The sequence below is a fragment of the Triturus cristatus genome, chromosome 6 (genome assembly GCF_964204655.1).
Source record: "Triturus cristatus chromosome 6, aTriCri1.1, whole genome shotgun sequence".
Lineage (NCBI taxonomy): Eukaryota > Metazoa > Chordata > Amphibia > Caudata > Salamandridae > Triturus > Triturus cristatus.
The window spans coordinates 55,302,813-55,328,043 of NC_140589.1; the positions used below are offsets into that span (position 1 = coordinate 55,302,813).

The 25,231-nt window shown below is 51.2% G+C and overlaps 1 protein-coding gene across 1 annotated transcript in view; it reads right to left on the bottom strand.

Moving 5' to 3' along the window:
- The window catches only part of DNAH8 (dynein axonemal heavy chain 8), a 13,985,216-nt gene that overhangs the window by 4,900,212 nt on the left and 9,059,773 nt on the right, over window positions 1–25,231 (bottom strand). The window lies entirely within an intron of this gene.

Genomic DNA, 25,231 nt, shown 5'->3' on the forward strand with positions numbered 1-25,231 from the left:
AACCTGGGAGATACATGAAACTATTCATCTCTGAAGGTAGGACCCTTGACCAACATAAGAATAGAACAGCATTTGCTGCTAAAAGCATTTTTCTAAAAAAAAAACTCTTGTGAGTAAGAAAAGTCACAGAGAACAAGTTACTTACCTTCGGTAATGATATATCTGTAAGAAACATTAGTCAGTTAGATTCCTCACCTTAGAATATCCCCAGGCGTCAGGCTGGATCCGGAAAGATTTTTTCGTCAGCAATACCCTTACGCGTCGCTAGGCGTCGTCTGCGGCTCCGCGTCCATCGTCGGCGTCGTGATCGCCGGGATGACGTCGTCGGAGTACTTAGACGCCGCCCTCGCGCGCAGACGTCAGTTCTTGTACATAGCTTTCCACGCCAGGAACGCAGAGCCATGCAAAAGACCGACACTGGTGCCAAGAATCTAGGGCCCTGAAAGGGATGACCTCAACCCTAGATATAGGTTCGCAAACGGGGAGGATGGGTGGGGCGGTGAGGAATCTAACTAACTAATGTTTCTTACAGATATATCAACTTGTTCATCTGAAAGAAACACGTTAGTTAGATTCCTCACCTTAGAACCCCCGGTGGTGGGTCTGCTAACCAAGATCACACCAGAAAGTCCTGGAGAACAGAACGGCCAAAGAAGCCGTCTCTCTGGACTTGGCTGTCCAGGCAATAATGTTTGGCAAATGTGTGCTGCGAGGCCCACGTTGCTGCCTGACAAATGTCCTGCAAGGGAACTCCCCGGCCCAGGGCAGTGGTCGCCGCTGTGGCCCGAGTGGAATGTGCCCTCAGCCCTACAGGAGGTTCCTTTTTAGCTAAGGAATAACAGGCATTGATACACAAACCGACCCACCAAGAGATGGTTTGCTTGTGCACCGCCTGCCCCTTCTTAGCGCCCACGTAGCCAACAAAGAGTTAGTCGTCCACCTGGAACTGTTTGGTGCGGTCCAGACAGAAGGACAGCGCTCGTTTTGGATCCAGACGGTGGAGCCTCTCTTCCTCTTTCGAGGGATGCGGAAGCGGAAAAGAAGGTGGACAGAGTAACAGACTGGCCAATATGAAAGGCAGTTACCACCTTAGGGAGAAAGGAAGGACGAGTCCTGAGAACAACTTTGTCCGGATGGACAGAAAGGAAAGGAGGCTTAAAAGAGAGAGCCTGGAGCTCACTCGCCCTTCTAGCAGAGGTGATGGCAACCAGGAAAGCAGTCTTAAGAGTCACAAGACGAAGGGGACAGTTATGAAGTGGCTCAAATGGAGCGCACATCAGATAGGTCAACACTAGATTCAAATCCCACTGAGGCATTACGAAAGGGACAGGAGGAAACATGTGAGTAATGCCCTTAAAGAATCGAGAAACAACAGGGGATTTGAAAAGAGAAGGCTGATCAGGAAGCCGTAAGAAAGCAGAAATAGCTGAAAGATATCCCTTGAGGGTACCCAGAGTAGAGCCCTGCTGGGCCACGGAAAGAAGAAAGAGGAGAACCTCAGAAAGAGGGGCGGAAAGGGGATCCACAGCCTTTGCTGTGCACCATGCCACAAATTTGTTCCACCTGCAGGCGTATACCGATTTAGTGGAGGGACGCCTGGCTGCAAGAATAACATTACAGACTTCAGGAGACAAGTCAAATGGCATCAACTGTCGCCGCTCAATCTCCACGCATGGAGGTGGAGACTGGACAGGTTCGGGTGGAGAACCATCCCCTGCTGCTGCGACAGAAGGTCCTCCTGAAGAGGCAGTCGAATTGGGGGGTCGATCGATAGACTGAGTAGCTCTGGATACCAGTATCTTTGTGCCCAATCCGGAGTCACAAGGATGACTTGGGCCCGGTCGCGTCTGACCTTCTTCAGCACTCTGGGCAGAAGTGGTATAGGCGGAAAGGCGTACAACAGACCGCAACTCCACTCGCGACGAGAAGCGTCTCCGTGCGAGTGTCGCCTTGGAAATTCCAACGCACAGAACTGCTGACATTGTGCATTCTCTTCGGTGGCGAATAGATCTAACCAAGGCTCTCCCCACTGCAGAAAGAGACCTTGCGCCACGTCCGAGTTCAGATGCCATTCGTGATCCATCATGCACCGTCGGCTGAGTTCGTCTGCTCTGGCGTTCAGAGAGCCCGCCAGACGTTGAACCACCAGGATGATGCCCTGGTGTTCCAGCCATGTCCAGAGGCGCAGAGCCTCCTGACAAAGGGTCCACGACCCCACCCCGCCCTGTTTTTTGCAATACCACATGGCGGTGGTGTTGTCCGTGAACACCTGCACGACACTTCCCCGGACAGAGGGAAGGAAGGCTTTCAGTGCAAGCCGGATCGCTCTCAGCTCCAAAAGGTTGGTCTCCGGCAGAGACTCAACTCCATATCAGAGTTCTCTGATCTCCGCCTCTCCCATATGGCCTCCCCATCCAAAAAGGGACGCATCCGTCACTACTACGTGCTCCGGTTGGGGTGGGGAGAGGGATCTGCCGCTGAACCAATGGCGGTCCGTGAGCCACCACTGCAACTGTTTCGCAGTGCCCTCCGAGATCAAGACATGGTAGGACAGGTTGCCTCGATGTTGGGCCCACTGAAACTTCAGGTCCCACTGCAGAGCCCGCATTCACCACCTGGCGTAATGCACCAACAGGATGCAGGAGGCCATCAGCCCCAGAAGCCTCAGCACCAACCGGACCGAAACCCAGGATAGAGGCCGAAAGATGGGAATCAGAGCCTGAATATCCCGGACCCGCTGTTCCGGAGGATAGGCCCGGAACTGCGCCGAATCTAGAACCGCTCCGATAAAGAGGAGCTTCTGGGAGGGACTCAGGTGCGACTTCGGCACATTGATGGAGAACCCCAGCGAATGCAGGAGGTCGGCCGTAGTCTGGAGGTGGGAGACGACTTGCTTGGGCGAGCCCGCCTTCAACAGCCAGTCGTCGAGATAGGGGAAGTCTGGAACCCCTAATCTGCGCAGATGAGCTGCGACCACCACCATCACTTTCGTGAACACCCGAGGGGCACTGGTGAGGCCGAAGGGGAGCACAGTGAACTGAAAGTGTTCCTGACCCACCGTGAACCGCAGGTAACGCCGGTGGGCTGGCAGGACGGGGATGTGAAAATAAGCGTCCTGCAAGTCCAACGCTACCATCCACTCTCCAGGGTCTAGGGCAGCCAGAACCTGAGCTAAAGTCAGCATCTTGAACCGTTCCTTCCGGAGGAAGGCGTTGACGCTCCTGAGGTCCAAGATAGGGCGTAGGCCCCCTTTGCCCTTCTTGGGAACCAGAAAGTAGTGGGAATAGCAACCACAACCTACTTCTGGACCAGGAACGCGCTCGACAGCCTCTTTGGCCAAGAGGGCCGAAACTTCCTCCCGCAGAAGATTCAAATCATCCCCCGACATACGGTGGTACTGTGGTGGCATGGCTGGAGGGGTCGTCTCGAAGGGGAGGGAGTAGCCCCTTCGGACGATTTGCAACACCCACCTGTCCGATGTGATGGATCACCAGTGGAGCAGGTGATGGCAAACTCTGCCGCCCACTGGCGTGGAATGGGCCTGAAAGCTCGGACTAGGAGGGCTTTGAGGCGGATGCTGCCGGGGTGGATGTGGACTGACCGGCACGTTGTCCTCCAGTACCGCCTCGGCGGAATCCACGTCCGCGTGCAGGTTGGTTCTGCGGCCGGTGGCTGGGCGGACGTGAGGAGGCGCCCCTTCCTTGGCCACAAAAGGGACGAAAGGCGGAAACTTGCGGCCGTGGGGCCGAGAGACCCAAGGACTTGGCTGTAGCCCGGGAGTCATTGAAATCAGCCAGCGCACTATCCACCTTCTCACCAAAAAGGCGAGTGCCATCAAAGGGCATATCCATGAGGGTACTCTGGACATCCCCCGAAAAAGATGTGGACCGCAGCCAGGCGTGGCGCCGGAGCGCCACCGTGGTGGAAATCGCCCTACCCAGCGAGTCCGTAGTGTCAAGTCCACACCTTGATGGCGTGCCGTGCTGCATCTCGCCCGTCAGCAATCGACTGGGTGAGTAGTGTCCGGGCCTTCTCCGGACACAGGGGCAGCACGTCCTCCACTGCATCCCACAGGGAGTGGGAGAAACGGTCCAAGAGGCAAGTGGTGTTCAAAGACAGCAAACCCAAACTGAGTGACGAGAACAGCTTGTTCCCAAACTGTTCCAACCTCTTGGATTCCCGGTCCGCAGGAGCGGACGGGAAGGAGGATTGGGAGGTTGAGGCCTGGATAACCAGACTCTCGGGGGTGGTGTGTTGCGAGAGGAAACTGGGGTCGCCCGGAGCAGGGCGATGGCGCCGGGCCACGTTCCGATCAACAGGAGGAACTGTGGAGGGCTTGGACCAAGTGCCCTGCAGAACGTCGGTGAGGGCATCATTGAACTGCAGCAGAGGCTCTGTGGAGCTTGCTGTCGGTTGAAGCACCTCTGTGAGGATATTAGTCCTCACGGCCACAGCAGGCAACTCCAGCCCAAGGGCTTCAGCTGCCTTGCGCAGCACCACTGTGAAAGCTGCACCTTCCTCCGAGGCCACAGTCGGAGGAGAGATGAAACCAGCGTCCGGGGAGGTATCCAGACCACTGGTGTAGGAGAGTAGGGTCTGCTATCCTATGGTCACCCCAAATTTTTGCTTTTTGCTTCACTGGTTTTTGACATATTGAGGCTGTGGGCCTGCTAATCAGACCCCCAGCCTGCTGTTCTCTCTAACTAAATTGACACTATGCACCCTAGGTGCATAACCAATTGGAAGTGGATCACCCTGTGAGCCCCTGTACCAGTGTACACTAGGTACCCAGGGCATTGGTGTATCTAAGGCCTACCAGGGGCTGAAGCATGTATTGTGCCACCCCTGGCCTGGCCTAACAAATTTGACACAACTGGCTGATCACTCAGCTGGGGTAAGTTGGTGTAACCACCTCTTACTTAGGTGTAGTATACCTATGCCTAACCTTAAATGGGACACATGTTAACCTATAAGTCACTCCTATGTCAGGCCTTAACAATCCTGAAGGCAGAGTGCTTGGTTCCATGTGAGATGGTGCTCTGGCATGAGCTGAGCCTGTCTGCAGTGGTCGGAACAACTTCCTTCTACTGTTTCCAGATATCGTCATACCATATACTCTTAAGTGCATTCTGAACCTCGCGGTTAAATGCTATCTTTGGTTTGGCTTTATCAAAACATGTCGAGTAAGGTGTCATACGAATTGGAATACTAACCCCTCGCCAATTCTGGCGACGGGGTTAGCATTCCACCCTTCTAGAGGGACACGACATGTACAGTACCTGAAACCCGGGTAAAACCAGACATAGCCTCAGCTCCACAAAATGGATGCTGCCACCACAGACACAAGTCTGCCCTCCTGCTGCTGGGAGTCCTTCCAGCTTGGGAGGTGTGGACAAAGGGTTTCCTGCCAGGGGAGGTGCGTGCACCACCCCAGACAGGATTTTGTGTATTGGTCAGGTAGGGCTTGAAACGAACCAGACATGCCTGAGGCTCACAAGGAGCCTCGGTGCATATGCTAGTTCAAACCGGTCCTGGGGCACACCAGCCCTGGACCTGGGGCGAGCTGGACAAAGGATTGGGGGTGTAACCACCCCCCTTCCTGGTCCCACCCTTAGGGAGGGACCTAGCAGGTAGTCCGGCCCCTAGAATCCGAATAAAGGTAGGAGCTGTGTCCTAAGACTTTAGACATCCTGGAATCAACTTAACTACAAGAAGAAGACGGGAACTTCGACGCTCTGCCGCACAGAGGACTGAAGCCAATCTCCCCTGTGGTCAGGGAGTGACCACCTTGCTAACGCAAGCACCATCCAGCGAATCAACGTCTGCTTTGCCGCCGCCTCCCGCAGGAGCCCGAGCCCAGAGACTGAGAAGACCTGGACCTCCAGACCTCTCACCGCCCGATCCACAGTCCCTGAAAAGAAGGAACCTGTGGAGGCACCGAGACACGTGGAGCCAGCCATCTTGAAAAGACCACGACAAGCTGCAAGTGCGACAACCGAGGCTCCCTCCAAGTTGTGCTTTGGGATCTGAGAAGCCCAAGCCCCGAGCAGCATCTGCACCATAGGTGAGCCCTCCAGCATCTCCAAGATCTGCGTGGGGCCCCTCTGCATTTTGCCACTTGACGCGCCTAACCAGTTGCTGGCCCGTTGGCTAGTGGCCATCTTGGCAACGAACTTCAAGAACTATACTGCTGGTCTGGTTGCTCCAGACTGGCCCTTGCTCCCCTCCAGAGGAGCAGTCCCTCTGACCTTGCTGGTCAGAACCATCAGCTTATTTCGTTTTCCACAACAATTGCTTTTGCCAAGGCTTGTTTGCTTCGATCAAGTCGCCGACACCGCCGACAGCGAGAGCCTGCGTGGGACAGCTCTTGAACCGACTCCTGGACGTCGTCAACCTTCAGGGACCACGTGGTTGTAGAGACAAGCTACACCTTTCCCTCCTGTTTGCACCCGACATCGCCTGGTACCCACCTGGTGCCACGCTGGTCACTGGCTAGTGACTGTGAACACTGCCCCCTCTGCTTACAGGTCTTCTACAACTCCGATCCACCCTTGGATCCACCGCATCTCTTCTGGACCGACCGCCTGCAGCATCTTTGTCTTCAGGCTCCATTGAACATATAGAAGAAACCCGACGCACTTCGAGGCCTATGCACCCGCTTCCTGTGGGTGAGGTAAAGCTGGCACTCCGGTGCCCAAGTGTAGAATATCATCTCTAGTGTCTGTGTTTCCAATCTTGAATTCATAGTCCATCCGGAAGATCCTTTTTGCAGTAACTTTGTAACTTTTACTCACCTATTGAAAACCTATGGGAGCCCGCGTGTGACTATTTGCTCTGCACACGCAACCCGTGGACCTCCTGGTCACTAACTAAAGTTAGCTCCTTGTAGGCCCAGCGATTCTAGAGGCCCTAGGCCTTTTCCCTTTTCTGTTCGTGGTACTTATACCACTATTTTAGTATATGGTTCGAGTGGCCACCAGGGCCTATCCATATAAAGTGCAACTTCTGTGTATTCTGACGTATTCTTGTTTAACGATTTGTGCTCCTGTGCTCATAAAGAGTCTAGGGGATACTTTGAGAAATAAATACATATATATTTTCAATATATATCTGTGTGGTGTTCTTTCATTGGTATAAAGGGGGGTTACATTTGGTAAAACAGCCTGCTTAACACGTTTCATGAGTTTAGCCTCAAAGACTGCTTAGCCTACGCTACCACTAGGGCAGCTGGTCCGAAAAGGTTGACTTACAACCACACCATAAGGGTTGCTTGGCATAGTACAAGGTGGTCACTTTAACTAGTGAACATCATATACCAGGCCAACTTCTCACAACTGGCATCCCCCAGTTCATCTGCCCAGTCCTTGGAAAGCTGTGCCTGTCTGGCCATAGGGTCCTCAGACCCCTCCCAGTCGCCCTCGTCATCCGATTCCTGATAAACAGGAGGAATGATCGGAGCCGGGCGGTAGATGAATTGCTCATCCTTTGGCGTCAGGTGCGGCGTCGAGCGGTGCCGTGCCGGCGTTGGGCCCGGACCGGGGCTAAGCCGGGGAATGGCGCCGTCCGGGGATGGCAGCGGAGGTGGAACCGGTGTCGGCGCCGGCGGAGGAGGCGTCGTGAGGTCGACCGGCGCCGGCAGAGATCCAGGCCTGGATCCCTCGGGACTGAAGTCGCCGCCGGCACGCGAGGTCGCCCAGTCGAGCCCGCGGGGCCCGAAGGTGCGCCAACAGGCATCGACAGCAGAGCCAGGCTCCTCATGGCCGAGAGGAAGGCACTGACCTCCGCCGGAGTCGCGTCAGTCCCAGGGACCGGCGGGTATGGGGACGGACGCGGCTCCTGCGGCTCCGATGGAGCCGCGGGGGTGGGACCACACTGAGCCTCAGCCGAGTCATGCGACCAGCGAGGGGAGTCCGAAGAGCGGTGTCGCCTCTTGGAATTCTTGGATCGCTTCGACTTACCCGAAGACTTCGAGCCCGATGAGCGATGATGGTGGCTGCGGCTCCGCGTCATGGTTGGCCCCCAGGCAGTAAAGGCACCGGCGATGGTGATCCGTCACCGACATCAGTCGATGACAGGCGTCACAGGCTTTAAAACCAGGCATCCTACCGGCACCAGAGTCGAGTCGACAGACCAAAAAGAGTCAAAAAGTGACTAAGGGGTAAGCTCTTCCCGGATCGGCGCTTACTGGCGCGGAAAAAAGAAGAACTGACGTCAGCGCGCGAGGGCGGCGTCTAAGTACTCCAACGACGTCATTCCGGCGCACGACGCCAACAACGAACGAGGAGCCGCAGAAGACGCCTAGCGACGCGCAAGGGGTATTGCTACAAAAATCTTTCCGGATCCAGCCTGACACCTGGGGATATTCTAAGGTGAGGAATCTAACTAACGTGTTTCATTCAGATCTGACATGACAGGAGAAATGTCGCTAAGCGACATTTCTCCAATCATCAAGCCCCACGCTATGAAGCATAGCGGCAAGAAAAGTAGCGGTAACCCCTGTTATCGCTACTTTCCTTACGCCTGCTTCAGGACTGACTTAGCCGTGATATCCTATGGAAGGTGGATATCATGGCTAAGTTTGTGAGTCCCTATCATCAAGCTAACGCCACATTGCGTGGGATTATTGCTGGGTTTCCAGCGATAATCTCACGTTAGGCAGTTAGCATGAGGATTTTTATCACTTTTGAGATAAGCGTTGCTAATAGCACGCTATCTCAGCGATAAAAATCCACGCTAGCCGGCGATAACTATCAATCAATCAATCAATCAATCAATCAATCAATCAATTTATATAGCGCACTACTCACCCGCTAGGGTCTCAAGGCGCTGGGGGGGAGGGGTCCGTTACTGCTCAAAAAGCCAGGTCTTGAGTTGCTTCCTGAAGGAGAGATGGTCCTGGGTCAGCCATAGGTGGATGGGGAGGGAGTTCCATGTCTTGGCCGCCAGGTAGGAGAAGGATCTTCCTCCGGCGGTGGCTCTACGAATGCGTGGTACGGTGGCGAGGGCGAGGCTGGTCGATCGCAGCTGGCGGGTGGGCGTGTAGAAAGTGAGGCGGTTGTTGAGGTACTTGGGGCCCAGGTCGTGGAGAGCCTTGTGTGCGTGGGTGAGGAGTCTGAACATGATCCTCTTGCTGACGGGGAGCCAGTGCAGGTCTCTCAGGTGGGCGTAGATGTGGTTGTGGCGGGGGATGTCCTGGACGAGTCGTGCAGAGGCGTTCTGTATGCGCTGGAGTCTTTTCTGTAGTTTGGCTGTGGTTCCCGCATAGAGGGTGTTCCCGTAGTCCAGTCGGCTGGTGACGAGTGCCTGGGTGACCGTCTTCCTGGTTTCGGTGGGGATCCATCGAAAGATCTTTCGGAGCATGCGCAGGGTTTTGAAACAGGATGACGAGACGGCGTTGACTTGTTTGGTCATCGAGAGGGAGGAGTCAAGGATGAAGGCCAGGTTTCGTGCGTGGTCCGTTGGCTTGGGGGTGGTGCCCAGGGCAGGGGGCCACCAGGAGTCGTCCCAGGCGGAGGGGGATGATCCCAGGATGAGGACTTCCGTCTTGTCTGAGTTCAGTTTCAGGCGGCTGTTCTTCATCCACTCGGCGATGTCTTTCATTCCTTCGTGTAGGCTGGCTCTGGCGGTGGCGGGGTCGTTGGTGAGGGAGAGGATCAGCTGGGTGTTGTCGGCGTAGGAAATTATGTTAAGGTTGTGTTGGCGTGCGACGGCTGCGAGGTGGCTCATGTAGACAATGAAGAGGGTGGGGCTGAGCGAGGATCCTTGAGGTACGCCGCAGCTGACTTCGGTGGCCGTGGAACGGAACGGGGGGAGGCGGACTCTCTGGGTTCTTCCGGCGAGGAACGAGATGATCCACTCCAGTGCCTTCTCTTGGATTCCGGTGTTGCTTAGGCGCTGTATTAGTGTGTCGAACGCTGCAGAGAGGTCCAGGAGGATGAGGGCAGCTGTTTCCCCATTGTCGAGCAGGGATCTGATGTCGTCGGTGGCTGCGATGAGGGCAGTCTCGGTGCTGTGGTTGGCTCGGAAACCGGACTGTGGAAGGCGGCGAGCTGTTTGTTTATGGTCTTCTCGATGACTTTGGCAGGAAAAGGGAGGAGCAAGATGGGGCGGAAGTTCTTGAGGTCGGTGGGGTCCGCTGTCGGTTTCTTCAGGAGGGCGCTGAGCTCGGCATGCTTCCAGCTCTCCGGGAAGGTGACGGTGGTGAAGGAGAGGTTGATGATGTCCCGGAGTTGGGGTGCGATGATGGAGTCGGCCTTGTTGAAGACGTGGTGGGGGCAGGGGTCGGTTGGGGATCCGGAGTGGATGGTGTTCATCGTGCGGGTGGTGTCTTCGGTGCTGACCGGGGTCCAGTTGCAGAGGGTGGTGGTGGGGGGCGTTGGTTCGGTGGTTGGGTGTGTGGTCTGTGCGCCGAAGCTGTTGTGTATGTCGGCGATCTTGCGATGGAAGAATGAGGCGAGTGAGTCGCAGAGGTCTTGCGAGGGTGTGATGTCGTTGTTTTCGGCGCTGGGGTTGGAGAGCTCTTTGACGATGCTGAAGAGTTCCTTGCTGTTGTGGGTGTTGTTGTCCAGTCGTTCTTTGAATGTTGTTCTTTTGGTGGTGCGGATCAGCTGGTGGTGTATGCGGGTGGCGTTCTTGAGGGCTGTCATGTTTTCTGTAGTCTGGTCGTGGCGCCAGGCTTTTTCGAGGGTGCAGCAGTTTTTCTTGGATGTTTTGAGTTCGTTGGTGAACCACGAGGCTTTCTTGCTGCCGGGTCTGCTGGGTGGGTTCTTCAGAGGTGCGAGGTCGTCGGCACAGTTGGTGAGCCACTGTGTGAAGTTGAGGGCTGCTTCGTTGGGGTCTGTTGCACTGGCGGGAGGGTTCTGGCTGAGGGAGGTGGTGAGCTGGTCGGCGGTGATCTTGTTCCAGCTCCTGCTGGGAACCTGTTGCGGGTGGTGGTGAGTCGTGGTTCTCCTGAAGTTGAAGTGGTCGTAGCTGTGATCAGTCCAATGAAGTCCGGTGGAGTGGCTGAAGGAGATGTGCTTGCTGGAGGAGAAGACGGGGTCAAGCGTGTGGCCGGCGTAGTGGGTGGGGGTGTTCACCAGTTGCTTGAGTCCGAGGTTGGCGAGGTTGTCCAGCAGGGTGGTGGTGTTGCTGTCCTTGTTGTTCTCCAGGTGGAAGTTGAGGTCCCCTAGGAGGATGTAGTCAGAGGAGGTGAGGGCATGCGGGCTGATGAAGTCTGCGATGGCTTCGCTGAATTGTGTGCATGGTCCCGGGGGTCTGTAGACGAGAGTGCCTCTGAGGGTGGTCTTGGGGTCGGTGTGTATCTGGAAGTGAAGGTGCTCGGCGGCGGTGAGGGTGTCGTCGGAGTTGGTCGTGATGCGGATGGTGTTCCTGTGGACGATGGCGATACCTCCTCCGGTCTGGTTGACGCGATCCCTCCGGGTGAGCTTGTATCCGTCCGGGATGGCTATGGCGATGTCGGGGGCTGAGGAGGCGTTCATCCAGGTTTCCGTGAGGAAGGCGACGTCTGGTGATGTTGTGTCGAGCAGGTTCCAGAGTTCGATGGCGTGTCTGTGGACGGAGCGGGTGTTGAGCAGGATGCACTTGAGGTGGTTGTTGCTGGTTCCTGGCCTTACAGGTGCGGTGCAGGTCCGGAGGCAGGTGAAATTGCAGGCTTGGCAGGTGAAGGGTCCGTGGGTGCGTTTTGGGGTGGCTTAGTAGCAGGCGGGGTTCCGGCTGGGTTTGAGTGCATTGAGGGTGGCGGCGTCGTAAGTCCGTCGTGTGGGCTGGCATCGTCGGGGGCCAGGGGTCCTGGTGCTGGGCGCGGTCCAGGTGCGAACGGGCGTAGACGGGCTTGCCTTTGGCGTGCCTTCGGCGCACAATCGGCGCGCCCGCTGCGCGTGAACGCTGCGCGTACACGCGGTCCCCGCCATTTATGGCGAAGTGGGAGGGAGGAGCAGCTGGGAGGCGGGAGCGGGGTGGCGAATGGGGAGCGGGAGACAGGAGAAGGGGGCGGGGCCGCAGGAGAGCAGCGGCGGGGAGCAGAGGGGGGGTTGGAAAGAGCGGGAAAGCGGAGCGGGGGAGAGCGAGGGCAAGCCTGGGCAAGCCTGGAGAGCGAGGGCAGGCCTGGGCAAGCCTGGAGAGCGAGGACAAGCCTGGAGAGCAGGGGCCCTAAGGAGAGCGGCAGCAAGAGGGCCAAGCAGGCAGCGGCAGCAGAATCCTGGCACACGGGGGCCGTGCGGTAGTGGAGCGACCGGGTCAAGGGTCACCTAGCGCTAAGTGCGCTTAGCGATAATTATCGCCGGTTGTTGCTGATATGCCCCAAAATTCTTTATTTTGAGCCACTGAGAAGAGAACTATGGAACGGTTTCCCAGAGAAAGGTGTTCACAATTCTCTCAAGTTGATTTTTTACAATTTCGTTATTCAGGACGTATTCATGATTTCCTTGTGGTGTAGACTGAGGTAAATCAACCTGTTTATTTTTAAGTGCCTGGGATATTCACTACTTTCAATGCTATATCTCTGGCTAAAGACGAAAGCCAAATCTGTTGTGCTTTCAGTGGCACGGGCTTCAGTATCCTGCCTCGATCACATGCCTCCCTGTCTGTTGATGGAATGCACTGTGGTGGTGGTGTCTTTCTGTAACATAATGCTTTTCATCTTCATTAAATGGAGGAAAGCCTTGAGAGCCAAAGGACCTCTCTCAGTTCTAGGTAGTTGATGTGTATGTTGTCTCTTTGACCAAAGTCTCTGAACTGTCAGATGGTCTAAGTGAGCTTCCCTCCTGAAATGGAGGCATCCTTCATGATGACTCGAGGCTGTGTCCTCTTTTGAAAAGGCACGCCAGTGGTAAGGTTCTTCCTGTTGCAGTCAGTGGGCAAGTCTTCTTCAGCACAAGACAAATGTAATTTGTCCTCCCAATTGTCCCTTCTTTGTGACCATTTGTCTTCCAGACATTGCTACAATGGTCTCATATGCAGCCTTGCATTTGAGACCATGTAAATGCATGACACAATTGAACCCCGAGAAGAGAAGGTTTGCTGAGCTATCGGATTGTTGGTAATCTTTAGAATCTGTCATTTGTTAAAACAGATAATACTCTCTCTTCCCGAAGAATACCCACTTACTTCAATGATGTCTAAATTGCCGCTCCTAGATAGGACCGATGCTACACGGATATTGATCCTGATTTGTCTAGGCCCAGATTCTCGTAGCTGTCAGGAAACGCAGCGCAGCACCCAGAGGCTGCACTGTGTTGCGTGACAGGGAGAGAGCAGTAGAGTGCCATATTCACAGAGATGTGGCACTCTTCTCCCCATACCTAGCACCATGGTGCTAGGGTGTGTGCCTGAGTCTAGCATAGGTTTTCTTCCAGTACAAAATACTATGCGTAGACACACTTCAAAGCTTTTCCTACTTTGTATGTGTGCTGCATAGTGCAGCAAGCATGCAAAGTTGGAGAAGCAAGGCAAAATGAAATTTCTCATTTTAACACCTGCTTTCCACAAGCGTTCATTTTTGGTGCTAAACCCTGTCTGCCAATGGTATTAAATTGGGCTTATCATAAAAAATAATGAGTGGTTGCATGGGAACGCCCATGCGCCACCCATGTAACGCCCCCATGACGCAAAGTAATGCAAAGCAGTGTTTCGCACTGCTATGCAATACTTTTTTATACGAAACAATGCAAATGCCAATTTGCATTGATTTATCAATCCCAAAACAGGTTTAGCGTCAGGTTTGAATTTAAAAAGTAACGCTAGCCTGACGCTAAACCTTTGAGAAACTGGGCCCTCATTTTTGCAGTAGTTTGGTTGTTGTTTTGAAGTCTAGGGCTAATTTTAATTGTTTGATCTTATGAGTCATTTATCCACATATCGACAGACTGATATTCCTTCTGTTCTTAGGTGGGCTGCTACTACTGCTATACATTTTGAAAACATGCATGGAAATGACTTTAGGCCAAAGGGTAGGAATACATGCTGATAATGTTTGCTCCCTACCACAAACCTCAGGTATTCCTGTGGTGACTTGCTACAGGAATGTGAAAGTAAGTATCTTTTAGATCTACTGGACACCTCTATTAGTTCATCTTTAATTGAGGATAGATCTGGTGTAGTGCCATCATCTTAACTATTCTTTTTTGATTATTTGTGAACCGAAGATCCAAAATCAATCTGGTTATTTTTTCTTATTTTTCTTTTGTATTACAAAGTATATGGCATAAAGTGCTTGATATTCTTGATTGGTTGGTACCAGCTCTATTGCAGGTTTTTTAATAGTGGAAAACATGTTTTGCTGGTGGTTTTGGAGTAACTGGCTGTAGAACAATCTTAATTTATGATGTTTTACACCCATGTGTCCATTGTTATCCGATTATACTATTCTTGGAATGTAAGGAGAGATGGTTGTTATGCCATCGACTGTTACATAGGCAATTTCTTCCTCTGGAATGTGATGTCTTTGGAGGGTAGTTATTGATTTTGAGTACTTCCTTTGGTATAACTATCTTTGGACCTGTCATTGATATTGTTGTACCTGATAAGGCTTAATACCTTTTGTATTGGCCTGTGAGTTAGAAATGATGGAAACCTTTTGCTTCTGAGGGACTCCGTGGAACTGTGACATAAGTTTTGGAACAGAATGCATTGAAGGCTGGTTTAGAATGTTGAATTTGCAGTTACACGCAGACGAATAAAGACACATGAAACTTAGCTCCGTGTGTGGCGTAGTCATTGCCGGGTATCTTTGCTGGGAAGGCGCTACACCTGTGACAAAACTTATTTTTCTATCTTGTCTTGTAATACTGCCTGAAGATTTTTTTCTGTTCCTCCAAGCCCACTGCCTTTAACGTTTCTGCTTCACTCTTCAATTGCAGCATTTCTTCCTCCATATGGTATCCACATAATGCTGACCCTGAAACAGTCAGGTTATCTCATGTAGGGCTTCTTGCTTCAAGCTGGCCAATCGAATCCATAATGTTTTCCTTAGGGACACTCCGAAACAGTAACCTGTTGCTGAAAGCTCTGCTAAATCTAGAACTGCACTTATTACCTGGTTAGATACCAGGGCAGCTTCATTGACCATCTCTAGGTACTCCTGTTGCTGATGTTTATGCAAATCATTGATAAACTATCAATGAACTATGAGCTGTAAAAACCTCCTGAGTCTTAAAGACTCAGGACTATTTTCCACTATTCTCAATGTACACCTATGAGCTTCAATTTTACCTTCATGTAGACACAGTTTAAACAATTTATCATTTTAGATGCTGCAATGAAGTGAAAAAATAGGCCTCATTCTAAAGCTTACAATCCGCATTCAGCAAACATGTTGCCACGTAGAAGGGTTGCAGGGGCTGGTTCCTACCTGTTCCCATAATTAATAAAAATGTTAACATATTAAACAAGCATTGGCATAGCCAATAGATCTCGCCTTTGGGACCTTATAAGTGTTCAGCCATGCAGCACACTATCTTGGGTGATTGAATTATAGTTTAATTCCTGAATATGTATAAGGTTATATCAAGCCCAAATTGGAATGTGTAGAAGCTCGTGGCATTGGGAGCATTGTTGGGTAGCTTGCACTGGTGTAGGGGCAGACGAGGAAAGCTTGCAGAAGTGTGGAACGTGTGTAAGCTTGCAGCATTGGGAGAGTCAGGTAGCATGAAGTGGCATTTAGACAAGGAATATCTGCTTTACCTTGTTCAGCCAAAACAAGCCTGTAATGGTGTCTGTTCTAACTAGCAGTGGTATTACGGCATTTCTTCACAAACCATAATAACAGTTTTCTCAGAATGCAAAGTTGTGCAAAATAGATGCAAACCTCTTTCCGTACACATAAGGTGACTTTTTACCCCCTTGAAGGAATGCTAAAGACAGCCCTTTCTGTGTACATGTTTTTTATAATGCTAAGGTTTAAACGTCTTTGTAATGTTGCCCTGCAAACTAAAAAAAACTATTGTCTTGACTCAGCTACTACCAGTCCAATGTGCGCCTTTTTTCATTCAAATCAGTCATCACTTGACATTGAAAGATCATAAAAAGCAAAAAATTGTGAAATTGGGCATCTAATTTTGATTCATATAAAATAGTACACAGATGTTATATGCACTACAGATTAAATAAGTTATATTATGTTTTGTGCAATAGTTTTTAACTTTCTCATCACTAGTATGGTCCTGCAGCACATTTATTTATTTATTTATAAAGTTTTATATAGCACGAACAAGATCCGGAAGGATATCAGAGTGCTTTACAAAGGATGGAAGGCAGGACGTAAATTCAATATCGACATCAAGTAAGAATACCTCACAAGAATAATAGCATAATTCCATTTGCAACCTGGGATACATTTATTGTTCTGGGATTCCTATTGGCCAAAGTCAGAGTGGTCTGCTGATATTTTTGGTTTTGTTTCATTTTCTTTAGACAGGTATCATCCTGCAAAGTGCCTGTCAAGGAGGACTTGCATAGTCTATTGCTGAGTGGTTGAATATATTGGATAATTGCCACCCTTATCCTCCTATGTATCTGTCTAGAGCCGTGGTACTCATAGTATGGCCCGCGGTCCACCAGCGGCCCGGCAGGCCTTCATTGGCGGCTCACGGACTTTGCCTTGCCATTTCTACGTTTCCAGTGAGGCCGGCATAAACACAGAAGATGACTGCAGGAACATACATAGTGAATACGTATTAAATAGGTATTTACTACGTATCCTCCTGCGACCATCTTCTGTGTTTATTGCCGGACTCTGTGACATCAGGGCTAAGGGTGGGCGGAAATTGCGTAATCGTGTTACGCAAATCTTCGAAAAAACGCTAAAAATTATCGCGTTGGAAATGTGTCGCCAACTTGCCCATGCCGTCGCTAATGGGCGCAGCCATCTTGTTTTCACTTGTCCCTCCCGCTCGCGATGCTATTTCCTGTTCCAGGTCACGCAATGCATGCTCACGCTTGTTCGTGTTAGGTATTTCCTGTTCGGGAACGTGTATTGCGTGTTCGCGACGCTTTTTGCGTGCTCGTGGGGAAAATATCTCACGAACTTGCCCATGCGGTCCCAATGGGCGCGGCCATCTTGTTTTTCACTCTATGCTATGGTTCTGGGGCCTGCTTTATAATCCTCCCTCTATCTTTTCAATCCTTTGTTTCTGAAAACTTTTTTTTGATCTTTTTTATTTATTATCTCTCTCTCTATTTTCCTGACTCTCTATTTTTATTTTTGTCTACTTTTCCGCCCCCCGCCTACACCAGATTCATGGCAAATGGCCACAGGGGGCATCGCAGCCTGAGCTGCGACCGCCTTCCTTACGGAAGGCGGCGCCCACAAGGGGTGCAGGCACGGGCCTTATTTGGGGAGGTGGAGTTGGCTGCACTGGTTTTTTTGTGCAGCGCCACCTCCCCTTAACCCTGGCAGCAGGCGGCAGGCCTGGGTCCGGGTACAGGCTCCGGGAGCGTCGGCAGCGGTGGGGAAAGGTGCGCCGGGCAGTGTTTCACTGCTCGGATGTCCGGCGCAGCCAGAACCAGCTGACACATTGGTGGTCCGATATCCTGGACCGGGAGCAGGACATGCTGGACCTGCTAGGAGTGGAGGTCCCGGGTCTTGGTGAGTATCTATTTAATTATTACTACTTTGTGTCTGTTCTTCTGCTCTGTGTTATATATTGCGAATGTATTTTTTTCCGACCAGCTAGAATGCTGCTGCTTACATACATTACAGGTAATTTATGTTTAAAAGTCTTCTGTGAATGTTATGACACTGGTGCTCTGCGCTACTAATGAACAAGTTACTTACCTTCGGTAACGATGTATCTGTAAGAAACATTAGTTAGTTAGATTCCTCACCTTAGAATATCCCCAGGCGTCAGGCTGGATCCGGAAAGATTTTTGTAGCAATACCCCTTGCGCGTCGCTAGGCGTCGTCTGTGGCTGCGCGTCCATCGTTGGCGTCGTGCGCCGGAATGACGTCGTCGGAGTACTTAGACGCCGCCCTCGCGTGCTGGCGCCAGTTCTTGTACATAGCTTTCCGTGCCAGGAACGCAGAGCCATGCAAGAGACCGACACTGGTGCCAAAAAATCTAGGGCCCTGAAAAGGACAGCCTTAACCCTAGATGTCGGTTCGCAGAACGGGGAGGCTGGGTGGGTCGGTGAGGAATCTAACTAACTAATGTTTCTTACCGAAGGTAAGTAACTTGTTCATCTGAAAGAAACACGTTAGTTAGATTCCTCACCTTAGAATAGATACCCCAGCAATACCAACCCCGGTGGTGGGTCTGCGAACCAAGATCACACCAGAAAGTCCTGGAGAACAGAACGGCCAAAGTAGCCATCTCTCCGGACTTGGCTGTCCAGGCAATAGTGCTTGGCAAATGTGTGCAGTGAAGCCCACGTTGCCGCCTGACAGATGTCCTGCAAGGGAACTCCCCGTTCCAGGGCAGTAGGAGTAACAAATCTTAGTACACAATACGACCCACCGTGAGATGGTCCGTTTGTGTACTGCCTTCCCCTTTTTAGCACCTACGTATCCAACAAAAAGTTGGTCCTCCACCCGGAACTGTTGTGTGCGGTCCAAATAAAAGGACAGCGCCCGTTTTGGGTCCAGACGGTGGAGTCTCTCTTCCTCCTTCGAAGGATGCGGAGGCGGAGAGAAGGTGGGCAACGTGACAGATTGCCCAATGTGAAAGGGGGTCACCACTTTTGGTAGAAAAGAAGGACGAGTCCGGAGGACAACCTTGTCCGGATGAACCGAAAGAAAAGGAGGCTTAGATGACAAAGCCTGGAGCTCACTCACCCATCTAGCCGAGGTGATAGCTACCAGTAAAGCAGTTTTAAGGGTCAGAAGACGAATGGGACAATTGTGAAGAGGCTCAAAGGGAGCGCACATCAGAAAGGTCAAGACAAGATTCAAGTCCCACTGAGGCATTACGAAGGGGACAGGAGGGAACATGTGAGTAATGCCTTTGAGAAAACGTGAGACAACAGAGGACTTGAAAAGAGAAGGCTGATCAGGAAGCCATAAGAAAGCAGAGATTGCAGAAATATAACCTTTCAAGGTGCCCAGAGCAGAGGCCTGCTGGACCAAAGAAAGAAGAAAGAGAAGAACGTCAGAAAGAGGGGCAGAAACGGGATCCACAGCCTTTGCTGTGCACCATACCGTCTTTGTGGAGGGACGCCTGGCTGCCAGAATAACGTCACAGACTTCAGGAGGCAAGTCAAATGGCATCAACTGTAGGAGAGTAGGGTCTGCTTTCTATGTTCACCCCCACTTTTTGCTTTCGCTTCACTGGTTTTCGACTTAGATGTGGCTGTGGGCCTGCTAATCAGACCCACAGCCCAGCTGTTCTCTCTCTAAATTCACTATGCACTTTAGGTGCATAACCCAATTGGTAAGGATCACCTTTTTGGACCCTGTACAGTGTGCCTTAGGTACCCAGGGCATAGGTGTACCCTAGACCTACCAGGGGCTGCAGCATGTATTATGCCACCCCTGGCTGGCCTTCCATTATGACACAACTGGCTGATCACTCAGCTGGGGCAAGGTCGTGTAATCACTAGGGGTGGGCGGAATTTGCGAAAGTGACCTTCGCAAATTATCGCGAAAATGTTAAAAATCTCCGCAAACACGCGGAAATATCGCGAAGATGCAGAAGTTTTTTTCCCGCCCGTTCGCGGTATTTTCTGCGTGGTCGCGGCTCGCTAACTTACCCATGCGGTTGCTCGCGGGCGCGGCCATCTTGTTTTCACTCTTCTCGCGGTGCATGATCGCGAGAAGAAAGACATGATCGCGCGACCAATGACATTACTGCGGGCACGAACTGTCACGAGACAGCGCAAATGGCTACCAACAATCCAACATCTCGTGGAGAACGCGACCGGATCAGGAAAACTTGTCGGCAAACGCGGGGATTCAGGTAAGGCGATCGCGTGCGCGCGAGAATGTATTATTTTACAGCGCGAGCAAGAAACAAATTATCGCTAAGCTGTGGAATGCGGAAATTTTGACATTTTCGTACTCTCCGCGGAACGCGAAAATGTCAAATTATCGCAATTTCCGGGAGCGGAACGGAAATTTAGCCCAGGCCTAGTAATCACCCCTTGCTTAGGTGTAGTATTCCTATACCTACCTTATATATAGACACATGGGTAACCTATCAGTCACTCCTATAGCAGGCCTTAACAATCGTGAAGGCAGAGTGCTTGGTAACATGTGAGATGGTGCTCTAGCACGAGCTGAGCCTGTCTGCAGCTTTCAGAACCATGTCCTTATAGCTGTTCTATGATATCGCCTACCATATACTCTTAAAGTGCCTTATAATCCTCGCGGTTATGGTAACTATGGTTTGGCTTTATCAAAACATGTCGTGTAAGGTGTCTAACACTTTGGAATACTACCCCCACACCATTTCTGGCGGTGAGGATAGTATTCCTCCCTTCTAGAGGGAGAAGACATGTTGAAGACCTACTACCCGGTTAAAGTTAACCAGAGCCCCAGCATCACAAAATGGATGCTGCTGCCACAGACACGAGTCTGACCTCCTGCTGCTGGGAGACCTTCCAGCGAGGGAGGCTTGGACAATAGGTTTCCTGCCTTGGGAGGTGCGAGCACCACCCTAGACAGGCCTTAGTGTATTGGGGCAGGGAGGGATGAATGAAACGAGACACTGCCTAGGGCACACAAAGTGTTCCATGCACAGTCCAGTTCAAACCGGTGCTGGGGCACTCCAGCCCCAGTCCTGGCACGAAACTGGACAAAGGGAAGGGGGTGTAACCACCCCCCTCCCTGGTCCCACCCATAGGAGGGACCTAGCAGGTATCCCAGTCCCCCAGTTTAGTATAAGAGTGGGAGCTGAGTCCCTAGGACTTGGGATTATCCTGAGATGATCCAGAGCCCGACCAGCGCCTTGACTTCCAGACTTCTCTGACCCTGATCCACATCCACAGCAAAGCTGAGATCCGTGGAGGTGACGAGAGACGTGGGACCGGCTACCTGGAAAAATTGGCGACTTGCTTCTAGCGCAGCTTCTGAGGCATCCTCAAAGTTGTGCTCTGGGGATTGAGAAGCCCCAACCCCGAGCACCATCTGCACCGAAGATCAGCCCTCCACACTCTACGAGTTCTGCGTGGGGCCCTTCTGCATTTTCATGCTCGACGCGTCTGTCCGGTTGCTTGCCCGTTGGCTAGTAGCCTTTGTGATGACAAACCTTGAACTTTCCACCACTGGTTTGGCTCCTCCAGACCTGCCCTTGCTTCCCTGCAAAAGAGAAGCACCTCAGACCTTCCTGGTCTGCAACAGAAGCGAATCCTTCATTCTGCGTGGGTTGCGCTTTCCAAGGCTTGTTGTGTCCCAGCTCGACATCGATGCCGCCGACAGCAAGAGCCCTTGTGGGACAGCTTGACTCCTGGTTCTGGTCATCCTCGACGCCTCCTGGTACCCGTGGCTACTGCGACAAGCTTCACCTCTTCACCTGCATCTTCATGACATCGCCTGGTTCCTTCCTGGTTCCTTGCCTGCTCCTGGCTGGTGACCTAGACTCTGTCCCCTCTGCTTGCAGGTATCCTCCTTCCTGATTCCATCCTTGGAATCCACCGGACACTCTTTACTGACTGCCTGTCAGCAACTTTCTTCAGGCATCCATAGGAGTCGACGACGAAACCCGACGCAAGTTCACACCTATGCACCCGTAGCCCGTGGGCTAGGTAACTTGAGTACTCCGGTGCTCACAAGGGTATTGACTATCCAAGTGTCTAGTTTCCAAGTCTCTAACTCCTAGTTCCTTCCGAAGTGTCCTAAAACTCTTAATTTCTAAATACTACTATTCCTATCGACTTTAACGCATTACGCGTGAGTGTTTCCACTCTGCACCTGAATCCCGTGGGCCTCCCACTGCCTAGCAACTGATAGGATAGTGTAGCCCCAGCGATTCCCTAGGCCTAGGCCTAACCTGTGTTCGTGACAGTGTTTCTTATACCACTTACTTAGTATATGGTTTGCGTGGCCCCTAGGGCCTAACTGTATTACTTACCTGTGTGACTTATGTATGCTTAAATAAGACTGTGTTGTACTTACCTCGAATCTCATAAAGAGTGCTGAGGGTATTTTGACTAGAATAAATACATTCTATTTTTATAATATATCTGTTGTGGTGTCCTTTCATTTGGTATTCAAGGGGTTGCAAATGGTATAACAGCTGGCTTCACATGCCTTACAGAGTTTAGCCTAAAACTGCTCTTGTCCATGCTATCACTAGGATAGCTGGTCTATAAGGTTGACTTTACAACCAATCACCATAAGGGTTGTTTGGACTGATACAAGGTGTACACTAGAACTAGTGACATCATATATCAGGCCAACTTCTCACATTGGTGAGCAGCGGTTGGGATCTGAGCTTGCTGTTGTAATACCATTGCAATCTTGAGATATCAAATTGAAAGATCACAAGGATATTTGTAAGGTACATATAACATAGCTTATAAATACTTAAGTTCTACTGAACTTAGTTGTTGTAGGTTGAAGGGCCTAGCACACCCTGACTACAACTACTAGAGAGGTTTTAGTAGATACAACTAGTGTAGGTAGGTGCACATACCACACCCTCACTACATCATGTCTCTGAGAGTAGATCAAAATGATTCTCTCTCAGGAGGGGTAGATCCTAAAAAGATACCCTCTAGATATGATACCCTAACTTTTCAGGAGATGAGACAGTTGTGTACCTCCAGAAAGTTAAAACAGGGTTCAAACCCTACCCTCATTCAACTAGTGGAGATCTTAGAAGAGTATGATGCTCAGAGAGCCTCCCAGGATAGTACCCTAGGTACAGGTGAGGGTATACCCTCTACAGATGAGTCAGAAGGGACTTCAGAAGATGAGGTAGACAGCCAGGTCCAAGTTAGGAGATTTAGCCAGGCTAACTTAAGCCTACATGGGAGTCTGACTGGGGTTACCCCATTCAGACCCTCAAGTGGACTTAACCAGAGAAGCAGGAGAGGAAGATCCCCTTCAAGGGAATCTATCCACTCCCATGTCTCTAATAGCTCCAATGCCTCTTCTCACAGGGGAATGACTTCTCCACAGAGAAAAGAGCATCAGGCCAGAATGAGGGAAGTCAATCTGAGGATTGAAAGGGAAGAGCTTGCCCTTGCCAAAGAAAGACTTGCTCTGGCCAGAGAGCAAAAGTTAAGTGGGCTAGGACCCACTGGTGGCAGCAATATCCCTAAGGATAGAGACAGGGCCTATGATAATAGAAACCTGAGCAAGATTGTCCCTCCCTACAAGTGTGGGGATGACATCCACAAATGGATAACTGCTTTGGAGAGAGCTTGCAAAGTACAGCAGGTACCCCAAAGTCAGTGGGCAGCTATCTTGTGGCTCTCCTTCTCTGAGAAAGGTAGAGACAAGCTCCTCACAGTTAGTGATGAGGATGCTGAAAATTACACTGTCCTGAAGAGTGCTCTGATTGATGGGTTTGGCCTAACCACTGAACAATACAGGTTGTTGTTCAGGGATACCCAGAAGACACAGACTCAGGACTGGACTGACTTTGTAGATTGTGCCACTAAGGCTTTGGAAGGCTGGTTATTGGGTAGTAAGGTTAAGGACTATACAGGATTGTATAATTTGATCATGAGAGAACAAATACTTACCAACTGTCAAAACCAGCTGCTGCATCAACACTTGATTGACTCTGACCTAACTTCTCCCCAGGAATTGGGAAAGAAGGCAGATAGGTGGGTCAGGACTTGAGTTAAGCAGAAAAACCAGAACCAGGGCGGTGATCAGAAAAAGGCAGACCAGAAGGGTAATGAGCAGAAATCAAAAGACTAGAAGTCTTCACCAGGCCCCCAAAAGGCTCAGGGGGAGGGTGGTCCCAAAAAGGATAAAAAGAAAGATGGCCAAAAGAAACCTTGGTGTAACTATTGTAAGTCTAATTCACATTGGTTTAGTGAGTGCACCAAAAAGGACAAGCCCCCAACCACCATTGCCCCTAAGGCAACTGTATCCCCTAGTCCAGCTGTAAGTGGTGGTTCCCAGCAAAAGGGTGTAATAGGGTTAACCCTGGGAACTGAAGTGGATTCTGGCCTAGTCAAAATACCCACTCAGACTGTTCTGATCTGTGATGGGGACATAGCTTTGTCCTCTACTGTGGGTCCCAGTAACCTGGGCAAGTACAGACAGACTCCTTTGATCAACCAAAGAATGGCTCAGGCCTACAGGGACACAGGTGCCAGTGTCACAATGGTGACACCTGCCTTTGTGGACCCTGGACAGATCATGCTAGGTGAGAACTACCTAGTGACCAACGCTAGCAATGCCACTACCTCCCATAGTGTGGCAATTGTTAACTTCTCCTGGGGAGGGGTCACTGGCCTCAAGAAAGTTGTGGTGAGTTCAGATCTCCCTGTAGAATGTCTGTTGGGAAATGACCTTGAAACTTCAGTGTGGGCTGAAGTGGAGTATAGGACCCATGCAGAAATGCTGGGAATAGATGCACATGTCCTTGCTGTGACCAGGTCACAGGCCAAAAAGTGCAACACTGAACAAGTGCTGGATCCTGGGACAATGGACCAGACACAACCCAAGAGAAAGAGCAGTAGGGTTAAGGCTGTGCCTTCCCCCCTGCCTCAGGTAGAGAGTCAGCCCTCACAGGAGGATGATTCTTAGAGCCCTGAAGGAACTGTCCTAGAAGAACTGGAACCTGACCAGGTTGAGTTTCTTGGGACAGGGGGACCTTCAAGGGCAGATCTGAGCAGGCACAATTAGACTGTCCTTCTCTTGAACCCCTCAGACAGCAGGCTGCTTCTGAGGCTGCAGGGAATGCTCAAGGTACCCATAGAGTGTATTGTTATGGTATGTTATGTTATGTTATATGTTCTTATATAGCGCACAGCTGCCCCAGCAAAGGAGCGTCCCGGCGCTCAGACAGGCAGAATAAAAAACACCCAGAACAACAAGACGGAAAGGAAAACGGAGAGCAGCGAAAAGAATGATAGCCGATGTAGTAAAGCTGCAGCCAGAGGGAAAAAGATATGTTTTAATAGCCTTCCTGAACATAAACAAGTCATCAGGGGCGCGGATATGAGCGGGTAGCGAGTTCCAAAGCCTAGCCGCCAGAAAGTGGAAGGAACGCCCTCCCGCTCTGCAGCGCTTGAACCGTGGAACTACTGCTAGATTTTGGCCAGATGACCTCAAACAGCGAGAGGGAACATAAGAAATGAGAAGATGCTCCAGGATCGGAGGGGAGGCCAGCTTAAG